General features: G+C 45.0%; 1 pseudogene; it reads right to left on the reverse strand.

The window, feature by feature from the left end:
• Nucleotides 1-1,453: 1,453 nt before the first annotated feature.
• On the reverse strand, nucleotides 1,454-3,552 carry LOC148030095 (adenylate-forming reductase 06235-like; annotated as a pseudogene).
• Nucleotides 3,553-8,455: the final 4,903 nt, after the last annotated feature.

The raw sequence follows: 8,455 nt of genomic DNA on the forward strand, positions 1-8,455 counted from the left end.
AATGCAGGCACACACTCAGATTTGAAATGTAGGCACACACTCAGTTGTGGCAGAGAAAACTCTTTTTGATTTACACATTAAAGATACTTAGGAGCACTGGAAAGGTGTAGCAACTTTAGTGCCAGGCTTAGTTTGACTTGATTTTAGATGTCCCAAACTTGAGTATATCTAGCAACAAACCTGGAAAATAGGACTTACATGTTTTTCCATCATTATGCACATATCTTTGTAGTCAAGTAGTGGTTGAGTATCATTTGACTATTTATGGTTTCCACCAACTAATTTATATTAATCATAACTTCGTGTTGATAAAAGTATTTCACTTCATTGATTCTCACACTAACATTTTTGTATTATTCATAATTTAGTGCTGATAAAAGTGATTGCTTTTACTAATTCTCACACTAACATATTTGTGTGTAGGTTGATGTGTTATAGCTATATTGGAAATATTTGTATGGCTAGAAGCTAACCATTCAATTGGTTCTCAATTGTTTTATGAACATTTATATTTAATGTTGGAGTTAAATTATTTATTTTGGAGGTGTGTTCATAGGTTTATATTTGTAGTATCATTGATCATTTATATTTATACAACTTTGCACAAGTGGATTATTGTTTTTATTAGAAACTTTCCCTAGGAAACTCCACTAGTTATTATATTCCATACAAAGGTTTAAAACTTGATTTTGATAAGGACACATATTAGGATCGCTTGCTGTTTTCTTCAAAAAAGGATATTTTTAGAATAAGCGTTTTTAATCTAAAAAATACACGTATTGAGATGATCCCTTTTATCAATGCATGGGTGGAGATTAGACTCTATGGAAGTCCTAGTTGTGCTTCTTTGTCTCTAAATGTTTCTTGCATTAGTTGTAGGAGAGAGATAAAGGGAGGGAGAAAGGCTAAGTTTAAGTTTCAAATACTAAATATGCTCTCTTTCTAGTTTTCCAATGTTAATAACCTAGGCCACAAGGCAAGGATCTATGTACTTGGGTTGAGTCTGCTAACTCAAAGGCAAGGTGCTCATTAATCAAATGAGTGCCAAAACAAGAATCTATATAATTGGATACATTTGACTTGAAGCAATAATTTTTCTCCAAAAGCAAAAATGTATAGCATAGTTTCACAAAATTGTGTAAGGATATATAGTATTACACCATTTTTCTAATTTGTTGCACTATGTCAGGAGGAAGTTTGAGCTTGATTTTGGCTAAGTAAGCATTTTGGTGCAATGGTAGTTTGGCTCACGGAAGGAGTAAAAATTGTTTTTGATGAGTGTTGCAAGTGTGAAGTATGGAAGGTTTGTAGACATTTATAGAATACTAGCTTATTAAGTATGGAAATAGCAATTTGAGTTTGAAAAAGACTTCTAGAAGATGGTGCAAGATGAGAGCTATGATCCTACTAATGTTAATGCAAAGTATGAGCCAAAATATTGCTATGTTCATGTTTATGAGTCCCAAATGGGTCCAAAAGCAGGTATGTTATGGGCATGACATGCTTCAACAACATCCCTCGTGCTAGAAGGATTGCTTGTGACAATGACCACCTCTGCACCTCACTTTTGCGCTGCACTCACAATAATGTTTTTGACATTCGGTCGACCACCCATTGTAGCAGTGTCACATATTTGCAAGCGTTCTGTAGGATACTTCCTCACTAGATTGATAAGCTCTGCACCGTATGTTTTCTCAATGGATTTAGCTACCCAGATTAGGTAGATATGTGCTTCACTTGGTTGTAAGAGGAAAGAAAGAAATACGCATATGCTTGAGCCAGTTGCGACAAAGACAACTTTGTGGAACATGTTGGCAAGGTAGGGTAGACCAGCAAAGTGGAGACGGCGCACCCAGATGTGATTGGGAGGCTTGGAGACTAGCTTATTGGTGAAATCTCCCACTGCACCTGCCAACACCATGTGACCTACTTGTCCATCGGAAATTGTCCCAAAGGCATGCCACTCTGAGAGAGGAGATCAACTGATCCGAGTAAGAAGTCCAGGTTTGATACCATTGCCTGGGAACTTAATAATGCTAACACTAGATGAAGGCACTAATGTTTGAATGGGCACCCTTTGGAGGCAAAGCCAAGGTGTGATGATGACAAGAGTTATGACGCATGTGAACCAAAGCTCTTGTCGAGAAAGCAAGATGGATGCTTGTAGGACGTAGGCTTTCTTGTTGGCGTCGTAGCTGTTCACTAGGAAGATAAACACCCACACCAATGCTAAGGAGGTCCACCCTGCAAACCTGAATCGAAATGAACACATTAAGGATTTTCATGTTAGTTCATGGCCAATATGCCCTGAATATTTAATGGTTTGCGTTTTGAAAATTGCAATTAGCTTGACACTCGGTTGTTGATCTTCGTAGGGAGGAAAGGGGTTGTGATATATATTGTGCCTGAATGATGAAATTTTAAAACATGGTATCTTGCACGGCATTCACTGTTGGCAGTATATTAAACCTGTGAACTCGCTCGAAGACGTTGTGGTGCAAATGCCGGAGAACCGGGAAAGCAGCCAGCGAGCTTGCAAGCAAAAGCACCAGGATGCCTGACGCAACGAGCTGGATGGCCAACGGAGCAGCGACAGCAGTGTCACGCCTCATGAGAACAAGGGCGTAGACGAGCCAGGCGATGGAAGAAACCCCGCAGCCGCTGTGGATGCCGCCCAGGCTCTGAAGAAGGGCCGTCACCCACACCTTCAACCGGAGAGGGACGCACCCGCTCCATGGGGTGCGGCAGCTCAGGAGAGCCACAGCCAGCATGAAGACTACCCTCAGGAAGGCCTCGCTGCGGCACAGGACGACGGCCAGGATGTTGCCCACCGAGAACAGAGCAGCTCGCTCCTTGGCGTAGTCCAGCTGGCCTCCGACAGCTGCCCTGCTGTGTGGAGCTCACTCGCGACCCGAAACTCCGCAGCTTGCCGTCGGCCGCCGCGTGCTTCGAGGTTCCGGAGTTCTGGACCCCTTGATCAGCGCCCACCGAACCAGCAGGATTCTCCTGATGATCGCAAGGTTTTCCCTGACCCCCCGTTTCTCGTTCATCACTAGTTCTGATCCCCTGATCACACCTTGCTCCATCCACTACCACTGCCACTGCGACCCAACCCCGCCCCTTCGACCATCGCAGGTGATCAATGGATGCCGAGCGTGACTCCTGTAGATACTTGGCCGGCTTAATGCCTGCCGATAGTTCCTGACTACAAGACTGGGCCAGCCCAGCTCTATCAGTTGGCCTCGAATGCTGGCGGTTATTATCATCATGATCATCGTGATATAATTGATGTCCGGCAGCATTAAAACCATCGTCGTCATTACCATCTCCTGGGGCTACTGCGCTTATCTTACGGCGTACTCGGCCACGAGCTGCTGCTGCCTCCAGATCATCATGTGAACCAAAAGCCGATTGGCCTTCGTCGCAAAATGCATACTCGAGCTCGGAGGCTGTCATGCCGTGCCAGCTAGAATTTGCTCGTCTGCTCATTGGTCGATGGCGTCCATTCGTCCTCCTCTTCTCATCATGATGATGGTCACTAGCTTCCGCCATGTCGCTCAATCTCTCCTACCACAGATGTGGCTACAGCCTACGTGCTACCTGCTCAACGAGAGAGGATTCCAAGAAAAGGAATACAAAACTTAGGGCGGATTCACAATGGGGCGGCGGAAGTGAGTGATGTGGAACTCCTTGTCCAGGTGGAAGACTTTACATTTTTCTCCTGCCGCTGCCCTTCAATTCACACGGAGACGGCGGTAGAATGGTATTCACACTGCCGCCGCCCCTTGAATTCACACGGAGGCGAATGAAGCAAACAAAGTGATTTGGTAATTTGAAGGTCAAAACTAACAAAAAAATAGCAAATCACAATAAAAATTAACCGTAATGAGAGACTAGGATTACAATGCTTATAGACCAGAAAAACAAACAAGGTTTAACCATAATGAGAGAAAAGGATTATAAGGCTTATAGACCATAATAAGAAATAAAATACTATGTCCACCAATGTCAGTCAATACTGATGAGAAGTTATTACAAATCATGAAACTTGAGCTTCAGAGGAAGATGAGGATGTATCTGCATCGGAAAGATTATCACCAAAGAATTCTTGAACTCGTTTCTTTGAATGTGTCCTATACATTGATCTTGCAATGTTGTTGCGTCGTTTAGTGTAACGTGTCCACTAGAATCATCCCGGACACGTCTTAGCAGTCCATCGGGAAGGATGTCTAGAAAGCTCCGCCCGGCACTCCCATGGAATGTTACAGGACTTGCGATCTAGGTCTTCCCGCGTCTGCCACGTAGCGGAAGTATCCTGGCCGTTCCCACTTAGGATCGACCTGAGTTTGGGTTTTTCTGTTTGGTCATTAGCTAGCAACAACTAGCGTCAGACCCGAGCGAACTACTTTACGCAGAAACGCGAGGTCCGAAGCGGATTTACGCTGCACTTGGTTCAAGGAGAATGGGAAACGAGAGGGATGCAAGGCTCGACCTCTCTGCCATAAGGCATAGTCCCATTCCGTTTCCCTAAAACAGCGTGAATCGGGTAATAGTTAATTCTAAGTCATCGTTCTCGTTACTTGTTTCGGAGATGACGATCATCCTCTGTTCGTCGAAGACTTTGAGAAAAGTTCCCGGCTAACCGGGACCACCCATCCATAGGACGGACCCATGGTCCATCCTCCGCACTTTCCTCGGTTTGTTTTAGTTATGTAATTACCTACCACATTAGTTTGACATATACAAACAGCTTCTTTGATTAACCCTGTTATGCACCGGTTCCTTCACGTAATCTTATCACAGGACATAAAGAAAACAATGCCAAACAACTTCTTTATTATCATTTTATCCTTTTATCTTTGAAATACAAGGAGTTCTCGCCCGTAGGCGTATTCATAATCCACCCGAAGGCTATCCAGTAATCCACCAGGGATCACTATTCCAAGCTTCCGCCCGTAGACTAGTATGCGGGCCTCGAGATCCAATCCCGAGTCACGTTAGCCTCTTGTGCAAGACCCGGAAGGCGAGGGATTTACGGCCAGAGCCCCCCCTGGCACCCAAGCGTCCTCCTGCTCCAAGCAGAACTCAACGGAGAGACCTCTCACGGTGAGTTCGGTCCACGTTCCCGGCGCGGTTAACAACCCCCTTGGTTAGGGTCAGGCAGGCAGTCGGGGGTAACTGAAGCTGCCTCTCCCTTCAGGCTTCAACCTGAAGCTTTAGATATATTTTCATCCTTTAGTTCATTGAGCAAACAATGCAAATAGTGCTTTCTAAACTGTTACAAGCACAATCAATTTCCAGTGGTCGTTTAGCTGGCAAACTGTTAAGGAGTGACTCCTTTTCTCCGAATGCAACCCGCATTCGCTCCGGAATCAATTGCAACTTGGCAAGATTCCTATCATTCTTGGGTTAGGGTCATACCCTACCAATACTTTAGGTTTTGTTATGGTAGATTCCAGCGACCATGTCGCTTCAATTTATTGATTGGTCAATTGCTTCCAGGCAAATACCTAACTTTCCTTTTCCTTGGCAATTATTCCCCCAAGAAAAGTGATGTAACAGGATGATTACCCATCCCTTTTGTAAGTTATCTTAGCGCAATAACTTGCCAACATCATTTCAAAAAATGACAAAACTCTCCCGTGGACAAATCTCAAGTCTATGTGATGTTGCAACTTTTTGCTCATGTGTTGTATCTATTCCACGGGATCATCTCACCCATTGAATGGCGTATTCAGGTCACGGAATTAACTTCAGGCAAGTAGCAGGGTTTAGGGTGTCTTCTTACCCAACCCATTCCTAATTATATTGGTCCACGGTCCTAGGAATTTCCAACCCAGTCGGAGTTTCATCATTTGAACGAATGATCCTTAGGATAAAACCTTAGATCATTTTATGCATGAGCATCCAATTGATTCGACATCTCGTGAATGTGTGTAAGATCTTTGGGTTTGCGGGTTTTAACTTGGCAACAAGTGTAAAACTAGGTCGAATTCCTATCGCACTAAACCCTAGTTAGTACTTGGGATACTTATCATATCGACTGAACCATGCCCATATGAATCCCTTGAGGTTTAGGTGACTTAGACAACTCAATATACTTGTCTTGCGACAAGGATGAACCTTTCCTAAAGGTAATAAACTAGATCTAATGGAGAACAATAGTTACAACTACACCAATACGGGTAAACATGCGATTCACTGCTTCTACGCATCACATGGTTCACAGTAACCCTATCCTTCCTTGGTAAGGTAAAAATGCCTGATAATCTGGACACTAACTTTCCTAGGTCCTACTAGGACTTACATCAAATAGTCATGCCACTTGCAAGTCCATAGATCATTTTCGTGCCCTTCTATTCCTTTTCGAATAACATCTTATGGGTGTTAGCTTTTCCTCATGAATCATTACAAGGAAGATTTATCTAAAAATGTGACATGCCATTAATCTTTCCATGCCTAGTAAAAAGGTGTACCTCAACAATTTCAACCTTGTAATGAGGCAACAGTTGTCCTAGGCTCGTCACTTTTGAATGCACAAAAGGAAACTTACTAATAAGGTCCTGCAAATGCATAGACACCTTATGCTCTTTTCATTAACTCCATTGAACGTACCAATGATCAATTTTCATATCTTAAGCTATTTCTAATAAATGTTCAAATAGCCAATTCATTTTCCAATTGCATTTAACTTGACTAGTTGCATTTGACATGCATGAGTGCTTCCTAATCCATGAAGTTATCGTGATTAATTCAATACTTCTGTGTGGAATCCAAATAGATAAAACCTGGACTTGTGGGCTCCGGAAAATATCCACGTAAATACTAGGAGAAGATCCTTCCGCAGGCGCGTCTTGTGACTTTTTAGGGGCCATTATGACATAATTACAGACTTCCAGGTTGCCTTTTCCCTTACGCAATCGGTGAATTTGCTCGCCCTGGTACGCAGCCTCAAGATCTTGCTCTTTTCTTCCTGGTACGCGTGAGATCCCTTTCGAAATCTGGATCCTTGAGAATACTAGCTTGCGGAATTTGGCCTTATGGAAGGCCTTTATACTTAATTTCTTCAAAATTCTGGGGTAAAGGTTCTTGAAAAAAAAACCTTAAGCAACCCTCTTCAATGGGCTTATGGGGGAAAATCGAGTGGGAAGGGCTAGAGAAACCCCTCTTCTTTTTTTATGAATAACTGGGCCTAGGGCCTTAGTAGCTTCCTTCGCATCAAAGGCCGGAATGGGCTTATTGAGGATCAAAAGGGAGGGCTTTAAAACCCGCCTAGGGAATGGCTTGTGTGAGATCCAAGGGAAGGGGACTTAGAAATCTCGGGGTAAAATGGGCTATAAAGGGACTCCACGGGAAGGGGGCTTAGAGAAGCCCCCTTAGAAGCTTCCTAGAGAAGCTTCTAAGAAGCTTCTGGCAGCACATCCACGTTAGGGGGGGGTCCCAACGATCATGGGAGGAAAGGGTGTGGTCGAGGCGAGGACGGCGGCGGCCTGGCGGTTTCATGCGAGGTGGCGGCAGCGTGGCGGCTTCACGACGGCGACGGCCTGGCGGCAGCAACGTCCTCCTTCAACACGGCGACCTTCCCTCCCCTTCACCCCTTCCTTCACGGCAGCCTTCCACCACATTCTCCTTCCCTAATGGCGGGCAGCAGCGACCTCTTCCCCCCATCTCACAGCCGTCCCTCCCTCCACACGGGGACCCCTCCTTCACACGGCGACCCTTCCTCACGGGCGTCTCCTTCACGACAGTCTTCTGCCGCCTTATCTTCCTTTCCCCCCCCCCCCCCCCCCCCCCCCCCCCCGAAGAGGGGGTTCTTATAGTCCAAGGGGGGGAGAGGGGACCTCCCCACGTGGCCCGTTGCATGGCTCTCTCCCTCCACCTCCTCATGCTGCCCTTACTAGCCCATCCCTTTCCCCCAGCCACACATCGGCTGGGGAAGATAATAAAAAAATTTGCAATTACCTTATCCTCTTGACCTCTTCCCAAGAGCCTGTTTTCCCGCGGCTATGCAGGTTTGAATCCCCGGCCTTATTTTCCTAAGGTGGAGTGTCTCCATTTCCCGCGTGTGGTTATAGATTAGCTGCTGGCACTAGTGATAATCTTTGCACGAGATTTACACGACGTGCGGGAAGTCAATATTTACGGTACGCAGTGTGCGGAAATATTACATTTAGCACCAAATCCGAAATCATGTTGTACGGTTCTTCCTCCACAGTCGTCTCCTTGTTGTGCTCGTTGAATTGCATCTTTTGGTTGGAGGGGACGGATAGCTTGAATTTCGGCCATAGAAGTTACTGCTGTTCTTTGATCCTCTTCCATCGAACTGCCAAGTTGTAAGCACGCTTCTGCTTCACGCACCCAATCCATGTCAAAAGAGTCACCATGACACATACAAATATTATGTAAGACAAGACATGCAGCTACAAGACTAGGCACGTGGTGAAGGTCCATATCA

Source organism: Lygodium microphyllum, chromosome 10, assembly GCF_053477565.2.
Source record: "Lygodium microphyllum isolate KBCC chromosome 10, Lygodium_microphyllum_v1.1.10, whole genome shotgun sequence".
Classification (NCBI taxonomy): domain Eukaryota; kingdom Viridiplantae; phylum Streptophyta; class Polypodiopsida; order Schizaeales; family Lygodiaceae; genus Lygodium; species Lygodium microphyllum.